This window comes from Pinus tabuliformis, chromosome 5_2 (assembly GCF_031772625.1).
Source record: "Pinus tabuliformis cultivar Carrire ecotype Pingquan chromosome 5_2, CPIR1, whole genome shotgun sequence".
Classification (NCBI taxonomy): Eukaryota; Viridiplantae; Streptophyta; class Pinopsida; order Pinales; family Pinaceae; genus Pinus; species Pinus tabuliformis.
Window position 1 is genome coordinate 570450655 of NC_142306.1, and position 24792 is coordinate 570475446.

A 24792-nucleotide genomic window follows, 5' to 3' on the forward strand; every position below is an offset into this window, starting at 1 on the left:
TGACCATGTACTTACTAGAGCCAAAGGAATCCTAGCTAAGTTATAGTTTTACCAATCTGGAAGCTAAGTACTAAGTTAATCCCCAACCACCTTTGCTCCTTAAAAGTTCTACTATATCAATTTGGCATTAGATTTTTAAATCCCCACAAATTCTATAGATAATAAAAGAGTCTCATATTACATCAAGTGAAATAGAATAATATTGTCACACAGGAAAAAGAACAAAGCTACTGTAATAACACTCAAAAAATGATTAGAAGGAAAAACCACCTATCTTGGATGGACAAAGGAGAACTGGGAAAGGTCAAGCTATGAACAAGATAAGGTGAAATGTGTATTGTTCCTTATGTAAAGGGAAAACAGAGAACGATGCCACCTTCTCTCGTATAGTGCAACAAGATACCAAAGTATCCAATTTGGAATGTAGGCATTGGGTACTCATTGGAAATATCTCTAGGAGGAGAGGGTGGTGAACCCAAATGTTGTGTGGGAACTTTAAATAATGCAGAGAAAGGATTTTTGAACCTAATTTATGTAAAGAGTTATTACCATGGATGATTTTCTAGATGTGCAGAATTTCCATGTGAAAAGAATCAACGTCAAGGCAGATGAAATGCATACCAATTGATATTGATGGGAAAATGAAGAATCTCATTGAGTGTTTTCTAAAAACTTAGTGTCTACTAAAGACTCATGAGGAGAAAACTAAGTGAACAATGCATAGCCACATAATCTGGAAAAGATCAAATGCAAGGAAGAACACATGTTCACATATAATTAATATGGTGGCTATGTATGTATAGGTCCACATCCATGCCCCTGCAGCCCAAAACTAGACATAGTGTCTCTATGATTGTGATTTATCCTACTTACTGAGAACACAAAATGTGATTGTAAAATACCACATAAATCCATTAAAATAGGCCTCAAGATTCTAAACAATGTCCATAGCCATTAAACGACTCCTCAAGCCTAAGTTCCATCACACTCATCTTTATACAAGAATTATAAAAGAATAGTATCCATAGCTAGGAAAACAATCACAACAAGTATAATCTAAAATTCACTATACAAAAAAAATGGGAGGGATAGTTATCTCAATTTAAAAATGGAAAACTAAGTCAGGGACTGCAACTTTCCACCTAACCATAGATTTAGTTGTGTTGTGGTATTTCTTGCAACCCAATCACCCCTGAGCCAGACTCAAGAGCATGAGGAGGCTCGCTCAAAGAAAGAAACCAACATTGTCAGCTGAAATAGGAACTCCAAAGGGTCAACCACCACCACCCACCAATTGAATGAGCTACACTCAACCTTCAATCAAGGATTCCAGACGTTTTCCACCTCCACACTCAATCAACATAAGGCAATATAGATTCCTATCTCTCTACCCTCAATCACATACAAGGGGATCCAGGGGATTCACCACCACCCTTTAATCATCTAAACATAATGGCTCCACCCAATGAATGGAATGTAGAACCCAAAAATCAAGGACAAGAAAAAGAGACCTCAAAATTCTCCTTACCAAGAATCCAAGGAGCAATATCCTCCCTGGGTGCCAAGGGAATCCAATGAAATCCATCTCCACCCTCCAACCCCCAGGGAATCTAGAGATCTTATCCTCACCTGAGAGAAATTTTTTCAGTCCTCTTATTTCTCAACCAAGTTATCCTTCTCCTTTGTGCACTGTCGAATGAAAATTTTCTCCTTTTGTGTTACTGCCTTTTTATTCTTCAGACCGTGTATGTACATAGGCTTCTTGTAGCATGTTGCAGGGAAATTGGGTGTTTACCACTGATATTGTTCATATCTTAAATGCTTCCCTATTGGTTAATATATGCCCATCTTGATAAAAAAAATGCTCATGTTCTATAAAAGAATGTGGGATATTTCCTTGAATGTTTATCTCCCCCACTTGTTCCAGAAAGCATACAAATTTCTCCCTACGTAACCCACTTGTCTTTATTTTTAGTCTGCGCTGATTCTCATGTATCCTCAAAAAATACAATTGGTTCCCCTGCTATCTCCCATGGTCTGATTATCTCTCTCTAGTTGTAGTCGTGAATTTCTAATAGCATGATCAATGCTACCTAGCTCACGATTTGTCGAAGTTTTATTTCTTTCATGTACGCTATCACACATTGCATGGCTTCCACATTGAGTTTCTTGTTGCACTAATGCTCCTATTGTCCAACAAAATGATGCATGGATTTTCCTTTTTGCTGTTGTCTCTGTATAATCTTCCTCTCTAAACTATCTTTCTTAATGTCTTATGCTCTCCTCCCTTGCAAGGATAATATATTCATTCCCCCGACCAAGTGAGGGTTACATGTAAGAAGTCAATGCCCCATTTAGTGAAAGGACCAAAAACAATGATTGGGTGAAGAGGAGTTAGATGTGCATGCATTTTTTGATCATAAATTTGACAATTATGGCATTTCTGAACCACAGTTATACAATCTTTAAACATAGAAGGACAAAAATACCCCGCGCACAGGATCTTTTGAGTAGTGGAAAACCCTGACATATGACCACCACAAGCTCTAGAATGGTAGTCCTTTAATTCCTTTTTTGCTTCTCTGTGAGTTAAGCACCGTAAAAAAATAGAATCGACACCATGACAATAAAGTGTGCCGCCAACAATATTGTATTGTTAGGATTGATACTGGATTCGACGACGATCAGTTCGACTTAGTTCTAGCCAAATTTTTTGAGTCTGGAGATAAAATATGATATATTTGTAGCATGGATCTAAAGTACTGATTAGAAAGAGAGATTCACCTGGAAGAGAATCTTTTGTCGTGTCTTCAGTTTTAATATGGGGAAAGTCACATAATAACTCAACAAATACTAATGATTTCTTAGATTTGGATTTAATGAACTCCAAATTGAATTCCTGTATGATGACTATCCATTTGGAATAATTCCCCCCCCCCCTAACAATTGTTTGGTAAGAATTTAAAACATGGGGTTGCAATAAGAAATTACAGTAGTTTTGCACAATAAAGTGTAGCGACGGAAACATTGGACAACTTGAACAGATGCCAAGGCCAATTTCTCCACATGTGCATATTCTCCTTTGGTTTTGGTTAAATTATGACTTAAGTAATATATCACACGCTCTTCGTTTGACTCATCTTCCAGAACTAATACCATACCTATGATGGTATCAGACGCTGTTAAGTATAAAAAGTAATCTCGGTGATAATCAAGAGGATGCAACAGCGGTGTATGGGTCAACGCATATTCAAGTGCATCAAAGGATTTTTGAGGCACTTTATCCCAAATAAATGGGATTTCATTTTTCAAAATTCGAGTAAAACCCTTAGTCAACTCGGCATAGCTCTAGATAAATCGACGTAGAAAAACTTCTTTCCCTTGCAAACTTTGGAGTTGGCATAGAATGGAAGGAGGAGGTAAATTCAAGATAGCCTTAACCTTCAATGGATCGACACAGATGCCTTCTTTTGAAACAAGAAACCCTAGAAACCCACTAGATTGCACATAGAAAACATAGTTATTTGGATTCAAGTGAATATTGTAATGATGCCATCTAGTGAAAATTTCTCTCAAATGCATTGGATGGTCTTCCTGTCTCAGTGAATGAGATGGAAAGTCATCCAAATAAGGTTGCACAATATGCTTGATATTGTGAAATGAATAAGACATAGCTCGTTGAAAATTTCACCTACATTCTTCAAGACAAATGGGAGTTTTCGATAGGAAAAAGTCCCCCATGGGAAAATGAATGTGGTTTTATGTTGATCAGCTGGGAGTATGTTGATTTGATTGTAGCCAGAAAATCCATCCATAAATGAGAATATTTCATTTCCAGCACATTCATCGATGATTTGATCGATATAGGGAGTAGGATAATTGTCTTTTGGACAAGCTTTATTAATATCCCTATAGTCGACGCTTACTCTAATGGTTCATTATTTTCTTGTTAACATGCATGATATTTGATACCCAATCAATTAATGGAATTGGGTAGATGAAACTTGCTTTGAGCAGATTCTCAACCTCAGTTTTAATTGCAACAGATTTACAGGGATGCACTGGATGTAAGTGTTGTCTAACAAGCTTGGCATCCGGGTAAGTCTTATTTTTTTGTATTACAATGCTTGGGTAAATTCCTAGCATTTCCTCATAGGACTAGGCAAACATGCTGCAGAATTCTTGAAATAAGGCCTTATATGTTTGAATTTATTTGATTGAGCATGAGGTGCCTATGTGAATATTTTCAACAATCCTTGCTTTAACTAAGATGTCGATGGTGATGGTTGCAGATATATTCACCAAGTTTGTTTCAGATTCAGATTGAAACACTGAAACGGGTGATTTTATACTATTTACTATATTAGGTGAAAACATATTTGAAAAATCATTCTCAATTTTGTAAGGGGTAGGTAGAAAAGACGAACGGTGATGGTGATCGTTCCATGGAATTTAATCTGAAGTCATAACCTCGATGATAATTTCTTCAATTGGAAATGCATAATCGAAAGGATCAGAGAATTAAATCGATTTTAACCAAGGTAAAGGAGAATAATATTCATTGACCGTATCGAATTGATCAATATCAGAAGATGATGGGTTGGAAAACGATTGTACTATCTGATAAGCCAATTCAAAAGGGCTCAAGTGCATCTCATTGCCATAGGGGGATAACCCAAACTCTAAAGGCACTATCCATGGATCATGAGATTCCATAGTGCTTGATGTAATCATGTTTACCTCAGTAAAATTCGGAGGAAAATTCGGTGGAGGCATCATAAAGGTTCCCATCAGTGATGAGTCTTTGAGTAAACTAACACCAATATCTTCATAAGGAGAATTTGTTTTTATGACAAAAGGTATGCTACTTGCAAAGTTAGGGTCTAAAGTGTAGTAAGGCAACTAGTCTACTTTGAAAATTTAAATTTTTCCTTTGTGAGGAAATTGTATCATTTGAAACAGTGACGAGACCACTGTTGACATAGCATAGGTCCAACTTCGACCAAGAAAAAGGTTGTAATCTAGCTTAGCATCCACAACTTCAACTTCGATTGTGACGGTTTTTCCCTCTAGCTCTATGGGAAAATCGTTCAGGATCCCATATGGATGAAAACCTCTTCCATCAAAGGATTTCAGAGTGGTAGGAAATTTATTGATGGTTGGAGAACCTAAATCTTTCCAACAAGAAATTGACATAATGCATGTAGAAGATCCTTCATCAACAATTGTACGAAATACTCATCTAGCTTTAACAAAAACTGGAATCTGGATTTCTAGTTGATGAGGGAGTCTCGGGATATGACTCTCAAGATCAAAGACAATTAAGTTAGAATCCTACAGATCAATAGCTTGTATAATTGACAATAAAAGCTTTTGTTGTGTTGGGCATGTTTGCATCACCTCCAGAGCTAACATTACGGAAGGAGACATTTCCAGGTCTTCAACAATGTTATAATTTTGTGCATCTTTCTCATCCGGGTTGAAAGTTTATTTCTAAGGCACACCTTTGGTAGGTAGTCAGATCATCATGTCAGGATTTTCCTTCTCAATCTATAGTGGATCAAAAGGAAAAGGAGGAATTTGATTGGAAGTTTGACCAGACGAACTAGCCTCATTTCCATTTTTGATAGGATGCTTGGACTTGTAATCTTTCAATATCGTAGCTACAAAAACTTATTGGAAAGAAATCATGAGGATATATTGCGATGTGGAAGAGGAAGATGTCTTATGAGAAACCATTTTGTTGTCTCAGGAAGGAAATGGATCCTTCAAAAAGGTGGGAGTTGGAGAACCTTTAATGAATTTAGGAACCTCTTCTCAATGTAGCCATTCCTTCGTATAGTGATACTCATTGCAAATAAGGCAAGGATATTCAGGTTTTCATTTGTCGTCAGTAAGCTTAGCTTTAGAAGGTTTCTCTTTTGAAGTAACATTTTTTGTTCCGATTTACCTTTTCCCTTCTTTTTATTTCTGGATGATTTCGTCTTGTCAGTAGATGATTCCACAACGTTGATCTCAGAAATTAAGTTTGTTATGAAACCCGCTCACAAAAAGAAATTCCTATTTCAAGAATCAGGTTCCCAAAGGTGAACATCATGTTGGATGTTATCCTTTAAAGTCCCTATGAACATATCAATCCTATGCTCCTATGGAATATTTTTTACCCTTATATTCAATTTTTGGAAGTCCTCAATGGGCTCCCTCATTGAACCCTTTTGTTTGAGGTTTATCAATTGGCTAAAAAAATTGTTGTTTTTTGTATCCTCATATTGTGCTATCATTTCTTCCATAAAAATTGCCCAAGTCACAATTTGTTTACGAGAGCAAAGCCATTGATACCATACAAACTGATTTGGTTCTAAATATAAAGTTGCAATGCGTACCTTTTGTGTGTTTTGCACATTATGGAGATCGAAAAATTACTCCATCTGTAGTATCCATGTTACGGGATCCTTGCCATCAAACTTCCTCATATTGACCTTTGCAACATGGTGGGTCTTTTTTCCAATGTTAGGGTCTATGAAATCATGACTAACATTTCTTTTGTTCTCATCATGAGTTTCCTCTACGACATTTTCCCCATTAAGAAGCCTTTCTTGTAGCAACTTTGTCAAACCTTCCTTCAATGTCTTTCTTCAAATCTTCCATGTTGTCATTCTTCAAATCATGATTAACATTCCTTTTGTTCTCATTATGAGTTTCCTCTCCTACCTTTTTCCCATTAGGAAGCCTTTCTAGTAACAATGTTTTCATACCATCCATCTTAACTTCCATGCTATCCATCTTAGCTTCCATGCTGTCCATCTTAGCTTCCATGCCATCCATCTTAGTTTCCACACCATTCATCTTAGGTTCCACGCCATTCATATTAGCTTCCATGCCATTTATCTTAGATTCCATGCCATTTATCTTAGATTCCACGCCATTTATCTTAGATTCTATTAGCTTTTGTGAGAGTGACATTTGTTGCACTTGGTCTCATAATTTTGATATATCATGTAACATTTCTTCCTCTTCTTCATGAGTCATGCTAGATCTTTCAGGTTGTTTGCTAGGTGTTTCCATTTTCTTTCTTCGGGGCATTAATTACCGATAATAATGCTTCACTATGCCCTTTGAATTCCTTCAAACTAATTTTTCAAACCAAGCTTATGAAAATATTTTCACAAAATACACACCTTTTTTCACTTTGTAGGAGCTCGATATTGAATCTGATGTATCTTTGTAATTTCAGATCATCCAATTCTAAAATTGTGATCTAAAGTACCCCTCTGTGTCCTCTTTCCAATGCCACTAGTCTGATCGAATTTAGATTCTCCAAGACAGAGTTATGCACAATCTTCCAAGATGGCCTGATTATATACCTTTTCAAAAGAGCGAACTTGTATGAAGTGCCACGTGTCACTGTTTTGACCTTAGGACCTGAAAATTATACATAGGAAACTACAGTCCATCCTCTTTCTATAACTTCTTACGAAATTTCAATTTGATGCTCAAAACAAAAGTTATGACTATTTTCCCCAAGTCACTTGTTTGGAATGTAATTTAGGAGTCTACAAAAATACCAACTTCCTCAGATCATATCTCCGCAAATATTGCGCAAAAAGCTCTAAAATTCAGACTTGAGGTTCAACACGATTTCGTCTCAAATGGTTTTTTCCGCTTCTGGAAGGTCGCAGAAAAAAATTATAGCGAAAATGCCACGATGACCTATTTGGAGCAGCGAAACCCTAGAATCCAAAGCTTTGATACGAAATGTTATGAAACTAGCTCACAAAAAGATAGAAAAGATAGATCAACGCCTTAGAATTCAGCCTCTTCAAGGGGGCAACCTCCTTTACATTACACAAATGAACAATTCTTCGATGATTCAAATGAAAAAACCTCCTTTCTATAGATAAGAGTCTAAGGGTTCACAATATAACCAAGCCGACCTAACAATAATAATATAAAGGCACAAAAATAATAATAGAGGGATTCTATGGGGCACAACAATAACAATATGCGGACAATAGGGGCACAACAATATTAATAAGGCATACAACTACAATAGTAATGGGGGAATCACTAGTATTATAGGGACCCAACATAGTTTCTGGAGGAAGGCTTTTAGATGGTGTATCATGTATGGCCAAAGTCAAAGTATTTTTATAATTTTTCTTTTTTTCCTTTAGAATGTTGGCTAACAAAACCTATAATACCATCAACATAATTAGATCTTGATCCTGTAGGAGATGTAATAATGGGTTCACCTGTAGGGCGAGGTACATTTGGGATTTTTTTGTACAAAGTGTCAGATTGAGTGTAGACTAATTCTAAGTACTAGGCACGAGAAATTAATTTCTCTTTTGTGAAGACATCTCCCTTGTCAAAAGCTTCCGTGGTAATGGGAAGAAGAAACTTTGTAAATCATTCAGCTAAAATTTGATCTGGAATGAAAAATTTGACTAAGCGACGTCTATGTCTCCATTCATGGATATGATCGGAGATGTGAGTCGACTTCTATTGTTTTAAAGAAGTCACTAGTTTGGTACCAATATCATAATGGATTGGTAGCTAAAAGTGGGTTGTAAATGATTTTTCCAGGGAGTTAAAGTTATGGAAAGAAGCACAAGGTAGCTCAATGTACCATTTAGCTGCCGAACTGGTTAAAGTTTGTTGGAAAATGTGTAGATGGATGGAATCATTGATCAAAGAATTTAATGCACACCAAAGATGATATGTCATCACATGATTGGATGGATCCTCTCCTGATTTACCTTCAAATTTGGGTATGTCACTTGGTAACTTGGTAGGAATCATCGGCTAATAAAGATAATAATAAATAGGATGGTTGGTTAACAGGATAAATCCAGAAGATCTAGCATTTCAATAAACAGTAACTACCAGCTAGGATCTTGTGGTAAAGTTTGATAACCTTGCAGGTTAAGACCAACCCTTGGAGGCGGATATTCAGGATATCCTGGAATAACCTGAGCATTTGAAATTGGAATTCCACCAGGGTAACCAGAGTGAACCATACCAGGTTGAGTTTGAATAAGGACTTGATAAGTATGACTGAGGTATGGTTGACTCTGGAAAGGTTGAGCTTGACCCATTTGACCTAAGTAATATTGCCCCTACACAGGTTGCGCTTTCAAAGGTTGACCTTGAACAAATTTACTTTGAACAGGTTGGCTTTGAATGAATTAACCTTGAAAAGGTGGGTTTTGGAAAGTTTGACCTTGGAAAGGTGGACTTTCAAAAACGTGTCCCTCAAAAGGTGGAACCTAGTAAGCTTGACCTTGAAAAGGCAGGCTTTGAGCTTGACCTTGAAAATGTGTTTGTACAGTTCCGACAATGGATTTCCCGATAGGAATCTATGGTATAGATTGGACTGTAGGAATATTTTGATAAGCAGAATCCTGCGAGATTGCCTCAATAATATGAGGAACAAATATTTGAGGGCTTACTGGAACAATCGTTTGTGATACTCCTAGAATAGGTGGTTTACGATAACTTGGAATCGGCTATGAAACAGTTGTTTGAATAGGGGTCCTTGGCGAACTCTAGACAGGTCATTGAATCGGTTGTTGAACATGTGTTTGAGGAATTCCTTGAATAGGTTGTTGGACAATTGTTTGAGGAATTCCCTGAACAGACTGCTAGACAAGTACAACAATACTTGGAATAGGTATCTGAGGTATAGCTTGTCCAGTAGGTTGAACAAGTTGATAAAGTGGCACTTGTGGAGCACCTGGACCATACTGTTGATTAAAGGTAGGATTCCAAATTGTGTTCATCCCAAGATAAGGAGTACCAAGTAAAGGTTGATTTACAGCAGATTGACCTAGGCCAGGCTAAGGTATATGACCATAAGTTTCGGTAAAAGGTTGACCCCTAGCAATAGGTTGTCCTCCAGGTGGAGGATAAGGTGGTTGCCCCCCAGGCTAGTAGTAAATGCCAGTCGGGATTACTTGAGGGTTACTTGAATTACCAAACACCATGTGAATATGTTGATCTAATGTCATAAATGCTTCATGCACGGAATTCATGCTCTAATCAGTGGACGTGGATACACTAGATGACAAAGTAGAAGGTTGGGGAGAAGAAGAAGCTCCTGAAAAAGTCTCAGTAAGTGACTGGTATCTAGGAGGAACTTATGGACCACCATACAATAGTGATTCCGGGGAGCTGGTAAACATGGATGAACTAATATGTTCACTCCAAATAAGAATTTATGACATAGTTACTTCTAGTGAATAAAAAGGAATTCATGGCAGTGACAAATTCTCACCTAAAAAACTCAAACTTTTAGAATACCAAGGATCCGGTCGGAAAGGAGAGAAAGGAACTATTGGGTCAAAAGTTTCAGTACCAGTAAATTGCGAATTAGGTGTCTTTATTTATTTGGTAATGTCTTCAATGCTAATTGTTGGGCCTCCAAAATTTAACCCAAGAGGTAATTCAATCGTACTATGAGCTTCCTTCGAGGTGAAGGTGAATCAAGAGTAGGAGCTAAAACAGTTGAAGGTGATTCAGGCTAAGAAAGATAAAATTCATGATGTTCTACATCTGGTTCGGTAAGTTCAGTGTATGAAACTTCACTAGTATCAGATTATGTGTGAACTACATTGATAATTACTGGATTAGAGTGAACTAAGCTTAATTCTACTTCCTGTGTTCAATTCAATTCAGTTTCTTCTGTCTCAGATTGTAAAAGTGTTGATGTTTTAGGTTCATCTGAGGCTTTTGATCCTATTGAATTTGAAATTTCTATTTTTATCTTTTCCAACTAGCTTGGTTTGTATTCAAGAGGTTGAATGGGTATATTATCCTTGGTTAGCTTGGCATGTGTTCAATAGGTTGAATGGGTATATTATCCTTGGTTATATTTTGATATTTGGAACTCATATATACTCTTTTTACTTTTTTTTTAGGCTTTAGCTCTCAATGATGGATGGAAAAACAATCTATCCACTTGAAACAATGTAGTCTACAAAATTGACTCCCATTGTTAATCCCTCATTTTAAAGTTTAAAAATGAAAAAACTAAAAACACAAAAACCAACTAATTACACCTCGTTATTCTTGATATGCATTTATATATACAATAAATAAATAAATCACCATTGAAGAACTAAATAATAGACAATAGAGAGGAGAATAAGTAATAGCCATGGAAGTTTAAAAAGTTCACCATCCGAGGAATTTATGACTTTATAAAAAAATATAGTTAATTATGCCTATTTTGGAATAGGGATTTGAAAATTTCAATTTAATTATCAATAATTATTACATGTATGGTAGAGATTTAATCCCCATAGAATATTCTTCATAGTGTACACCAATCACAATTTAAGATACCTTTCTTGACCCGTAGTGTCCCAAAGCTGAGCCTTGATGATCTGACCATCGATCTCTTTGGTGCGGGTGGTGAATTCTCCTCCAACCGTTGGCTTTGTATTTTGTAGGAATATATCATCGTCAATTCTTGATAATAAGCTCATTTTTCTTGCACCACTATCCCCTAGGAGCACAACCTTGAATAGCCAGTCATACTCTGCATCAACTGTGTATGCCATTGCCTTCAAGTTTCTATGCTTTGGTTATTCGTACTTCCTCGATGAAGAGAATTTTCATACAAACCTCTGAAAATCGGAGGATATGTATTTATAGGTGACCCAAGAGATGTATTTAAGGCATTCCAAGGTCAGATGGCTACTACAAAGAAGTGGTTGCTTAAGCATGGTGTGCAGTTCAGTTATTAGGAAAATCTTTATTTTGACGGTACATTTCAAGGTATTGTTAGATGGTTCACAAGAATATTCTAAGTTTAGCTTAGTTTGAATTTAATTATCAATATATTTTTTTAAGTAAATAGTAGAGATTTAATTTATGTAATATTTTAAAATATTTTTAATAATATAAATTATTTTTAAAATAGTTTTTTTTTTAATTAAAAAAATGTTATATGAAACACTGTCTATAAAATGAGTTATGGATTTTTGGGTATGGGGAATTTTCATGAGAAGTGAGGGTAAATCTTTATGGTTAGGAATATTGTTACATTTTATAAAATGAGTTATGGTTTTTTGGGTTTGGGGAATTTCCATGATAAGTGAGGGTAAATCTCTATGGTCAGGAATCCTTTTACATGTTTTTTTTTTTCATTTTATATATGCTTAACTTATTTATTACTTTTTTTAATCATTAATAATAGCGATTATTTTAAATAAATTATAATTGAGTTGATTCTTATTATTTTTTTAATTTTAATAACTTGAGATGTATGATGAAGTAAGTGTTTTCATGATTATTAAGGATTGATTCCCATCGACATTTACCTAGTCATTTAATTTATATGGTTGGACTAATTTAATGGATGTCTTTTCATCTTCTTGGATAATATCTTTAATAAATTTGTTGGTATATGTGTCTTATTTAGGGATATGTACATTTCATATGTTGGTATGAAATTAGCGAAATACCTAGTAACATTCACAATAACTCATTAAACTAACCCTATATACATATATAATCTAAAGAAAAAATTCTAATAATTATATAAATAAATTTCCTATGTAAAGATACCTTACAGGCCTTAATAATAAATAAATAAATAAAAATCAACTTAAAAATGGCATTCCAAAGTAGTGATTGGTTAGAAAAAGGAAAAACATTGTTCATCCCCTACATGGGAGATGGTCCATTAAAGGGTTATGAGATATTTTACACAATACAAGTTTGAACTTTTTCACTAATAAATACAACTACTTCTACCAAGAAAACATAAACCATGCTTTACAAACACACTTCAAGGTGAAAAAATGTGATTGGAAAAATATTATTATGAGTCTTCTTAAATGAGGGTTTTCTACTCTACATTGAGACCCACCCTCCCCATAAGGGGTTAACATTAACTAGGGAAAATTCTAGCACACAAATTCATATGGGTAGTATATAATTTTTAAAAGAAAAAAAAGGAAGAAAATTATTTCTTAGTATATAGGAGTAGAGTGATATTTTTAATATATTAAAAACATGAAAGTATTGATGGGTATAGAATATGGTATCCTGGGTGGTTGATTTAGGTATGGGGAGAAGAGAAATTGGTGGTGGTGTGGGGCCTTTTAATGGGTCATTTTATACTAGATTGGTCCATATCCTTAAAGATCCACAATAATGTATTTGTTCTCTTCAAATTCTCTTCTTCTTCTTTGTTTTTCAATGCTTATACCACCCTCAATGACATGAGAAAATATCACATATGTAATAGCTTATATAGTTTCTTAGGCATTACATGGCTTAATTTATCCCCTGATTCTCCCATATCAACCTACTACATGTATTATACCATCAATCTAACACCAATTGAAATCAAGGATTTGTCTCAAAATTCCATTAGAAAATTGAGGATTTTACTAAGACATGACAATGTGGCCCAGTGGAAGAACACTAATGAACCCCATTGCGTAGAAACAAATAAATGACCATAGGAATTTGCGCCTATATCTTCTAGCAATATTTTTCCCCATTTCACTAAGGAGTGTGATATAAGAATTGATACATTGATGATTCATATGACAACTTCACTACCACTAGTTTCTTTGCTTGGTTTCTTAGAAAGGAGAGGAAGAGGCATGATTTAGGTAGCATTGATCCCTTTTTGCCTCAATGTATGATGCAAAGGAATTAATGTTGTTAAAGTCTCCATGAATGTAATCAATGCATTGATTAAATTAAAATACAGAAGAAGCAAAGAAAAAATGGGTAACCCACTAGTTTGCATTCATGGCCTATGATGAAGTAAGTGCTTTGATATTTATTACATGTTTATGATGTGTTTGATGAAATTCATGTCATGGTTAGGATGAGTCTGGTCAGTTCCTTGTTGAATTTTTGTATTAGAAGCTTTGTCTTCTTGTTATTTATCATTACTGTGAATTTCATCAAGTTCTGGGGATATTAATGAGTCCTAGCCGTGAAAAAGTAGCTTAAATTCTGCGGTCATTGGCACAAAACTGGCTGAAAAATGTTGCAAGCACTGAGAAGCAAGCTTGTGGGAGCAACTTGAGGGTTTTAGTCACATGGAGGCCTTTTCATGGGAACGAATGGGGGTTTAGCTTAGTGAAAATCTAAGTTAACTTAGGGGTTGGGCACATGGAGTGGCTGGTTAAATTTTGGGGGTCATGTAGCACCTAAGGGAGTTCAGTGAAGTGTTGGTTCATCAATTCCACTTCCTTAAGGTGATCTAGGAGGTCTAATCCTATCATAATAACTCTTCATCGCATATTTACCCCGATGGACCGATTAGATTGGGTAAGTGTGGGAGGAGGGTGTTATAGTCCACATACATCAGAGTGGACTCACCCTAATATTACTCTATCTATGCTATCTCAGCCCTCGAAGGTAGATTTGACATATTTCCCTAGTGTGTATCCCTTGTAGACATCATGCTAGTCAAGGGTGCATGATTTTTAAGACCCCATGGTGTAAGTGTCCCATGTTCCTATCCCATATTTCTCCAACATTTCGACTATGCACATTTTCTCCCTTGCTAATCAATGTAGTGCAAGAATCCACCTCAAGTTTGTATATATTTTCTACTCTAACTCCAATCTATTTCACTTGACCTGTACTAGCTGCATGTTTAAGAAAATATTTTCCCTTGTTGAACATAATATCATAGCCTTTGTCCTCCAATACAGCTACATAAATCAAATTCTTCTTTAGCCCAAGTACATACATAACATCTTTCAGGTGAAGATGGGAGTCTGACTCCCTCTTAAAGGTGACAAAACCAACTCCTTTGGTATTATACCGCCCATTATCTCCAAGTTATAGGTGCATTTGGAGATCCTTCTCCTCTAGGCAACTGGAGAATTCTTCGCATCTTGTCATATGGAATGAGGTTCCATAATCTAGGTACCACACACTCCCCATTATAATGTTTTCCATGCATGAAATCAGGGTGGATTCCAATTCAAATTGCGAGGTGAGAGCATCACCTCCTGCACCTCCTAAGCTATTTTAATTGAATTTCTTATGCTGACACTTGGTTGCATAGTTTCTGTATTTGTGGCAGTGTTTTTTTTTTATATTGTTGAGGTCCTTCTTCTTGCCATTGTTCTAGCTGGAATTAGGATTGCATTGGGCATTGTTTCCCTTGGACTTCCCTCTCTTTCCAAGGAAAATTTTTCTTCCTCCTAAGCTTTAGATGTTACTCCATCTCTAGTGTTCCTTTGACTTTTGTCCTGCACCAAATCAGACCAAAGTCTCTCCAAATTTAGTAATTTGTCCCTTCCATTTACAGAGTCCTCGTAGTTGTGCCACGATTTAGAAGGTCTAAGAGAGATATGCTCACTATCTTAGAAGATGGCACATTTTCTCCTACTCCTCCAAGTTTATCTTGATCTAGAGTGAATCTAGAGAGGTATTGGGGTATGGTTTCATTTTTTTGCATTCAGATGTTTCTGAGCTTGTCCCTCAATGCTAATTTCATGGCATCACTACTATTTTTGAGTAATTCAGTGAGGGTCTTCCACATAGAAAATGGAGTTACCTTTCCATGTTAATTCAAGACTATGTGGTCTCTCACACCCTCCAAGATGATCCTCCTAGCTTTTGCAATATCCTTATTCCATTGGGTTAATTGTTTTGCATCTGATGACGTTGGTTTTAGAATGCTAGTTTTGGTGTATTCCAACACTCCATTACCATCATATACAACTTCCATAATATAATTCCAAGCTATGAAATTAGAGGTTCCCTCCAGTGCATACTCCAATCTCAATCCGTTGAAAGACACTTTCCCCGCATGAAATAAATTGCTTCACTGAATGTGAAAATCGAAATTTTTGAAACAGGAGATCTATTGACTAGTTTCTTTTGTGTTTTCAGGTGATTTGATACCATATAGAAATGGAAAGAAATTTTCTACTACTGATGAACTCGAACTAAAAACAAGAGATATAATTTCTTCTACAATCTTCGAAATAGAAGATCACAAGATAGAAACACATGTAATGACATGCAACCATCAAAACACAAGGAACACAAATGATTTTACAGGGGAACCCTACTTAGGAAAACCCCTCTACTGCTTTTCATTAATCAGATGAGAATGTGAAACTATTATAATGTCATCTTGAAGCTTTGAAGCACACTCTAAATTTTAAAACTATTCTCCTGCTAAATGACTATCTATGGAAAATATTTAGCCTATTCAAGACCCCAACTTCCTCCTATTTCCTTGCACAATCACGTAGAATTGAGCTCCTAAATAATATGGGAATTCCCTATTTCCTTGTGAAAATCCAAGGGAATTGATAACTTTCCTATTTTCCAAGCATGTACATTCAACTAGTATACAATTGATGGTTACATTGTGCCTTTTTCTCCACTCCAACGAGGAAATTCGAATTCCATGCATGTCTAGGCAATTTTTGGTTGATTGACTAGTTAACAGAGAGATTGGTGAGTTAACAAAAGTCATAACTACACAATTGACCTTCAACTAAATCAACTAATTACTAGAGCTCAGTTAACTAAGTTCAACTAAAAATAAATGAACTAGATTGCTAAATTGTAGCAATCACTACATGCACAACTCTACTCTAAACCTAAAAACTCGAATTTTTTGATCTAACTAGGTGATAAGGCCATGTCACTTAAGCTAATTGCAATCCAAGTCATCTCATTGATGTGGAAAATCAGATTTCTCAATTTGAAGAAGGCACAAGTCAATGGAGGATTTTATTGCTACATTTATAACAAATTATGAAGTTAGGTGCCAAACTCTAGGTAAGATTGAATATCTCATTTTTTGTGAAGTTCTCTCTCAATTTTCTTATTGTTTCTTATATGTTATTCCTGGTTCTATTAGTTTTACTAAATAGTATGGCTATCCAATCCCAGATGATAGAGGTATATCGGTAGGAGTTTAATAGGTGGTTTAGGTTCTCCTCATCACTTTCACATAGATGGCACCAAGAGGCTCCTATGAAGCCTCTCTTAATTAAGTTTCCCACGTTAGGACCTTCTTGTGAAGAACTAACCAGAGGAATCTTTTAACCTTGGGACATTTTTTTGAGGTCCAAATATTTCTCCATACCAAATCCACTTCACTATGATGGTTATCCTTAAGGTATAGTATCACCTCTTTGAGGTTAAAATCGCCCTCCTATTTTTTCCCCATCTTAGCTGATATTTTTCTTCTGCATAGAGTATACATCTCTTATTTAGTTCTTCCATAAATTCCATAGATACTACATCGTTATGGTTAGAGCCTTGGAAGATATCCAAACACCATATTTTCCATTTCATGCTCTTTGTTTCATGTTCCAAATACTGATAAAGTTGAACTTTTCTTTGTCATTGAAGTTCTGCTTGTAGAGTGCGCCTCGCTTCACTAATTAGGATGGGTAATTATTTCCAGGTGTCTTCCTATAACAACATTTTCCTTCTGTCTCGAATTTCCAAAATTCATTGTTCCTGGCTAACTATCTTATTTCCCCAAGCTAGGTTCTAGATTTTTGATCCTTGGATTGTTCCCGACATATGAATATGGTCCTGTAGGTTCTAGTTGGGGGCATATTTTGCATTCCACAATTTTTCCCATGGTGATCTAGGTTCTTTCAGCCACCTCCACCATAGCTTTGTTCCACATGCTCGGTTGACATTTTTAGTGTTGTGTAAACCAAGGCCCCCAAAGATTCTGGTTTACATAATTTTTCCCATGCTACTAATGCCCATTTCCTTTTATCATCAACTCCTTTCCATAGGAAGTTTCGTTGGATTTCTCTTATCTTTTGAATAATTTCTTTGGGGGATAGGAGGATTGATAGCATGAATCATGGGATTTCTTGCAACACAACCTTGGTTAAAACAAGAATTCAAACCAAATTCAAAGCTTTATAATTATAGTGCTTCACTTTATCTTCTAGATTAGACATGACTCGCTCCAAATTGGATTTATTCCAAGCCTTGTCTGTCAAGGGAATACCCAGCTGTCTAGATGGAAGACACTTCCTTTGAAACCCAAGGATATTAGTTAAATTCATCTCAATAGCTATGGGGGTATTGAAAAAGAAAACCATAGATTTTACTTGATTGATCTCCATACCTGAGGCATCAAAGAATGTGTCCAAAATGTATTTAAATGCTCTGGATTCTTTTAATCTGGGGGTTCCATGAAGCATAGTGTCATCTACGAACTATTGGTGGGTTGTAGTTGGGCATCCTTCATGAGGATGGAGACCTTTGATATCTCATTCCCTGGTGGTAGCTTTGATGGCTCTACCTAGTCCTTCCATCATCATGAAAAATAAGAAAGGACATAAAGAGTCCCCCTAATGAATTTCTCGAGAAGGGAAGAAGGGTTTGGTGGGGCCTCCATTCACTAAAATGGAAAAACTTGGGGAAGTTACTAATGAAATAATCCATTTGATCCACTGCTTCTCAAAGCTAAAATCCTGTAGGATTGCTTCCATATATTCCGAGCTGAATTTGTCAAAAGGCTTGGATAAGTCTAACTATATGATCATTCCTGCCTTTCTCAATTTTTTGAGAGAATGGATAATTTCGTGGGCATGGATAATGTTATCCAGAATCTACTTACCTTCCACAAATCCAAATTATTCCTCTAAATTCAACATATGAATAATTAATTTGTGGCGATTACCACAACTTTGGATATGATCTTGCATATCACGTTACATAAATCGATAGGCTTGAACTTATTTGGGATACTATCTGCCTAGTCCTTTGGGATTAATTTCAAGATTTGAGGATAGTCAATCAATCCCAAGAATATTCAACTACTTCAAAGACATCTTGTTTGACCACCTCATAGCAGGCTTTAAAAAATTCTATGGTGAATCCATCTGGGCCATGAGATTACTATTGGGTACCTCTTGAAAAAATTGAGCAACTTATTCCATTGAAATGGGTTTATTTAAAATTTGATTATGCTCCTCTATCAATATCTTGAGAATATGCTTTACAATCTTCTTGATCGCTACAGAATTTTGTAGCTAGGGTTCAATTGTAATTTTTTGAAAGTTTTGCACCAAGATTTCCTCAATATATTTATGAGCCTCATACGATTGTTCCTAGGAATCCTTGGTTCTGAGGATTCTATTGGCATGCTTGTGAGGTATGGCTAATTTGTGAAAGAACTTTGTGTTTTTTTCTCCTCTGTAGCCACAAGATTGTGGATTTTTGCGTCTATAATATTTATTCTTTCAAGCATCTATATTCCAATTTCTTCATTAGTTCGAGTTCCTCTCTCTTCTTTTCCTTTGTATATCCCTCCTCGATTAAATATCTTTGAAAGTATTCCATTTGGATTTTTAGGTCCTTTTTTTCTTGGAAAATTTCGCCAAACTCATTTTTATTCCATCTCTTAAGTTGATCGTTAATATATTTTAGCCTTGTTTTCATTCTAAACATCTTGGAGCCTCTTATTGCGAGAGGCTTGGACCACCATTTTTTGATGCTTTCCATAAAGGAGGGGTGGTTTATCCAAAAAGATTCAAATCAAAAAGGTCAATTTTTAGGGGTTCCTAGTATTGCAATTGTTATAATTACCATCCAATGGTTTGAACCTCCACTGGGAAGAATATTAGCTTCAATATCTATTCCTTGCAATATCATTTCCTCAGATACTAAGAAGCGATCTAGTTTGTAGGCCACTTATTGATCCTCACTTCTTTTGTTGCTCCAGGTGTAAATCCCATTAGATGTGTCTATATCAATAGTTTTTTCATCCTATATGAAGTTTCTAAAGGCTTCAAAGTATTTGTTAAGCCTCCTCAAGCCTCCCTTTCTTTTTCAGTGAGGTGAGCATTTTAAAATCTCCCCCTATAATCCACTATGGGTTTAGATTTTTTTCCTCAAGTATTTCAGGGCTTGGATGAGACCTAGTTTCTCTTCAACTCTTTGGGGTCCATATACATTTGTGAATAGTATGGTTGCAGTTGACCCTATTAACTATAGCTCTAGGAAGAGGAAGAATCTAGAGGATTCAACTGCAACCATATTCAGAACCTTAGGATTCCACCAGGTTACTAACACTCCTGCATTATTTTGAGACTCCACATCTAAATAATCAATGTTCCTACCCATCTTCCTATATATTTCTTTCATCTTGTCTATTGTACATTTAATTTCATGGATGAATATCAAATTTGGATTTTCCATCTTTATATTCTTATTTTAAAATATTTTTTTGGAGGTTATTCATGCCTCTTGCATTCCATGTAATTATTTTCATTTTTAACTAAGGGGGTTGGGAGGTGAGCTAAGATCTTGAATCTTACTTGAATTGATCAGCATCACTCCTAGTTCTTGTAGGGCTACAATGTTCGACTTTCATCCTCTTTTTCTTTTGGGTTGCTTTAGCTTAAGTTGTGGTTGAGATTCAACCACCTTTATTCCCATATCGTCAATCTCCCCATGTGTTATACTTGTTCTAGTGGGACTGCATCTATTTGTTGTTTTGTAAACCATACTCTACATATCGATTCCCTCCCATTCTATTAGCTCTTATAGAATGGGGTCCTTCGTTCTGGCATCACTCGAAGTCATTTTGAGATCTCCTTCCAAGTATTTTCCCATATCTGGGATATATGCATCTTTGGTGATATCATCCTGAGCCTCCATGTTTGTTTGATTGTTTTTCATTATCTTACTATCCTCTTTTCCTTCCTTCTTGTGTCCTCCTTAGGTATCCTTTCTGAAATAATTCCAAAGTTTTTCTTCGTTGTGTTTCTCCCCATTATATTTCTTAGTTTTTGTCTCCTTATTGTTCGCCCTCTTTGGCTTGGTTTGTTGAACTCGTTCTTATCTTTCTACTCTTTTTACTTTTTTTGTTCTTCTGCAAGATTGAGGGGACAGTCCCTTATCATATGCTTGTGCTCATGGCAGCGTCGAAATTTAAATGGGATATGTTTGTAATCCAGAACCTGTAGCCATTTTTTCTCCTTTAATGCTAACCATATCACTTTTGGTAAATCTCCTAAAACATCCATTTCTACACATATCTTTGTGTATGAAGTATCTCGTCCTTGCATGGTTGTATCCGATGTCTTGATAAACTTCCCCATAGTGTCACCAATGAGATCTAGGGTCAAAGGTAGCTAGTAGTCTAGGGGCAGGGAATAAAGCCTGACCCCGACTGGGACAATTGTTAAAGATTCCTTTTTTCGAATTAATTTTATCTTCCACAGACACATATACAGTCCATCTGAGGAAAAATAATAAGGGCCTCCATTAAAAACTCTATCTCTAGCTTCAAGGTTTGTAAAACCACAGTAAAGAATCCTTTCAATCCTGGGTGCAAATCCACCTCACCTTTTGGTTTCCAAGTATGAGTAATCAACGTGCATAGGGCTTTCTCCATTGGTCATAGTCTTATGAATTTACATAGCAGCGTATACGTATGTGTCAGGCCAGGGTAACTCCAGCAATGAGCGCAAGAAAACAATTAAATGAGAAAACACTGATTGATTGATTTATTCATTAGCCAGCACTTTATTTATACACATATAAAACGGATCAGTTCATCTTCTAGATGACTGTCCGACTTCACCTCATCCGTTTCGGATTAGGTGTCAACATTCCCCCCCTTAATCTGAAGGGATGTTGGTGAGTCCAAGCATCATTCTGAATTTTTCAAGCTTTTCTCTTCCAAGCGCTTTGGTGAAGATGTCTGCAATTTGCTCGTTTGTGGAACAATGACGAAGATGGATTGTTTTGGCCTCAACATGATGTCGGATCAGATGATATTTAGTATTGATGTGCTTAGTACGATCATGGAACTTTGGGTTCTTGGCCAACTTTATTGCAGATGTGTTATCAATCATGAGTGGAGTTGATTGTATTTGTTTTACCTGCAAATCTTCAAGAATTTTCCTGAGCCACACAATTTCTTTCGTTGCTTCAGCTGCTGCCACGTATTCTGCTTCTGTTGTGGAATCTGCTGGTACTGATTGTTTGCGTGATCTCCAGGAGACAACTCCTGATCCAAGACTCATAGCATATCCTGAAGTAGATACCCCAGTTTCTTTGTCTCCATCGAAGTTTGAATCAGAGTATCTAATCAAGTTGAAGTCGTCCACCTATGTATACTTGATTCCAAGGTCTTGAGTTCCCTTCAAGTACCTTAGAACTCTTTTTGCAGCAGACCAATGTCCCTCACAAGGCTTTTGCATAAACCTGGAGAGGATTCCAACAGCAAATGAAATGTCTGGTCTGGTAGTAGTGAGGTAGATGAGACTTCCTACAAGCTGTCTATACCTTGTTGCATCCTCAAATTCCTTTCCTTCAGTAGATGTGAGCTTCAAGTTTTGTTCCATTGGAGTAGAAAGGGGATTGCACTCTGTCATGCCAAATCTGTATAACAAATCTCCAATGTATTTCCTTTGAGAAAGAAATATGGACTTTGGATGTTGGGTTACTTCAATGCCAAGATAGTAATGAACATAGCCCAAATCAGTCATTTCAAAAAATTTTCCTAATTCTTTCTTTATGGATGCAATATAGCTTTCATTGTTCCCTGTCATTAAAAGATCATCTACATATACCACAAGATATACAACTATTTTGCCAACTTTCTTGACAAATAAAGTTGCATCATCAAGATCAAAATGTTTGAAGTTGAGTTTCAGAAGATGCTCAGTTAGTTTTTCATACCAGGCTCGTGGTGCTTGTTTGAGGCCATACAAGGACTTCACAAGTTTGCATACTTTGTGTTCATGTACTTTCACAGCAAATCCTTCAGGCTGGGACATAAAAACATTCTCTTTTAGATCTCCATTCAAGAATGCAGTTTTTACATCCATTTGATGGACTTTCCAACCGTTCTGAGCAGCTAGTGCAAAGAGTGTCCGGATGGTGGCCCATTTTGCTGTGGGAGCAAAAGTTTCCTCGTAATCGACCCCTTCTTTCTGTGCAAAACCTTTTGCCACAAGCCTAGCTTTGTGCTTGTCAAGTGAGCCATCAGCTTTGTACTTGTTCTTGTAGACCCACTTGCAGCCAATTGGTTTGGTTCCAAATGGAGGATCAACCAGCTTCCAAGTGCCATTCTTTATGAGGGCATCATACTCCTTCTGCATCGCTTCTTTCCATTCATCATAAGAAGCAGCTTCTTTGAAGGAAGTTGGTTCAAAATCTGTAGACAAGTTCAATTCACAATCATAAGTAACATCCATATTAACAGGTGAATTAGAGTTATCTACATCACCTCCATCTTGTCGATTTGAATTTTGGGTTCCTGTTTTTCCAATTTCATCAGGATGAACACTTTCAAGTGTCTTTGTCAGCCACTTTGGGGGACCTTTCTGAGATGGTCCAGGCTGTTCTGTTGATTGAGTTGGGTCTGAATCAAGATTGAGTCTCCAAATTCTATCAATTACATCACTTAAAGCATCATCCGTTGTTGGAGTGTCATGCAGGGGAGATTGTTCTTCAGAAGAAGATTCCACATGTTGATCTAGTATAGGAATCCCCCCTTCAAGATGTGGAATCTGATTATCAAACTCTTGGAATGATTTTGGTTTTGTGAATCTATCCAAGCGATCAAGTTGCCGCTCAACAACGCTGTCAAATTTGGATGATTCAAGAAAAATGACATCTCTAGATAAAACAAACTTTTTATTTACTTCATCATAAAGGCGGTATGCTTTAGATGTGTTTGAATACCCCAGGAATATACACTTACGACTTCTAGCACCAAGTTTGTTTCTATGTACCTTTGGTATTAAAGCATAATAGGTGGAACCAAATATCCTGAGATGTTTTACCGAAGGAACATGTCCATACCACAATTCATAAGGAGTCTTATTTCTTATAGCACTAGATGGACATCTATTCTTTATATATGCAGCACATAGAACAGCATCAGCCCAAAACATTGTCTTTACATTTTTGAAGAAAAGCATGGATCGTACCATATTCAAAATTGTTCTGTTCATTCTTTCAGCTACACCATTCTGTTGAGGATTATAAGGCACAGTTGTTTGATGTTTAATCCCATGTTGGCGAAGATAGTGTTCAAATTCATTTGATGTATATTCTTTTCCATTATCAGTGCGAATAGACCCAATATGAGATTGTGCATCATTTTCAATCCACTTATGAAAATTCTTAAATGTTTGAAAAGCATCAGATTTGTTCTTCAATAAGTAAACCCAACACATTCTGGTGTAATCATCAATAAATGTCATGATATATTTATTTCCATTTGCAGAAGGAACAGGCATTGGACCACATAAATATGAATGAATAAGTTCAAGCTTCCTATGTGCTCTTGAATGTGAATCATGAAAAGACTGTTTGCTATGCTTTCCTAGAATGCAAGCATCACATTGTTTATGTTTTCTAGGAATTGTAGGCAAACCAGCAACACCATTTTTCTTCAACAAGCGGAGACTATCATAGTTTAAATGTCCAAATCTAGCATGCCATAATAAACTTGATGGAAGTGCACCTTCTTCATGATGAGAAATATATGAGAAATGTTGTGCATGAGCAGAGGTTCCTTGCAGTTTAAGGAGTCTTTCTTCTTCTATACCCCTCATGACAAGTGAGTGGTCAGATGCCTTTCTTACCTCAAGCTTGCCATCAAACATGTGAATGGAGTGACCTTGCTGGCGGATGTGAACCAGGGACAACAAGTTTCTCTTCAGCTGTGGGAGATATAGAACATGATCCAGAAGAAAGTCTGGAAGACCAGGCAGTTTAAGCCTGATTGTGCCAAGCCCTGATGGCTTGATTTTTGACTGATCTGCAAAGTATACTGCTCCATCA

At 36.4% G+C, this 24792-nt stretch overlaps 1 pseudogene; it reads right to left on the bottom strand.

Moving 5' to 3' along the window:
• LOC149160243 (ras-related protein RABA1e pseudogene) overlaps nucleotides 1–11564 on the bottom strand; it is a 144815-nt pseudogene extending 133251 nt beyond the window's left edge.
• Between the last annotated feature and the right edge of the window lie 13228 nt (nucleotides 11565–24792).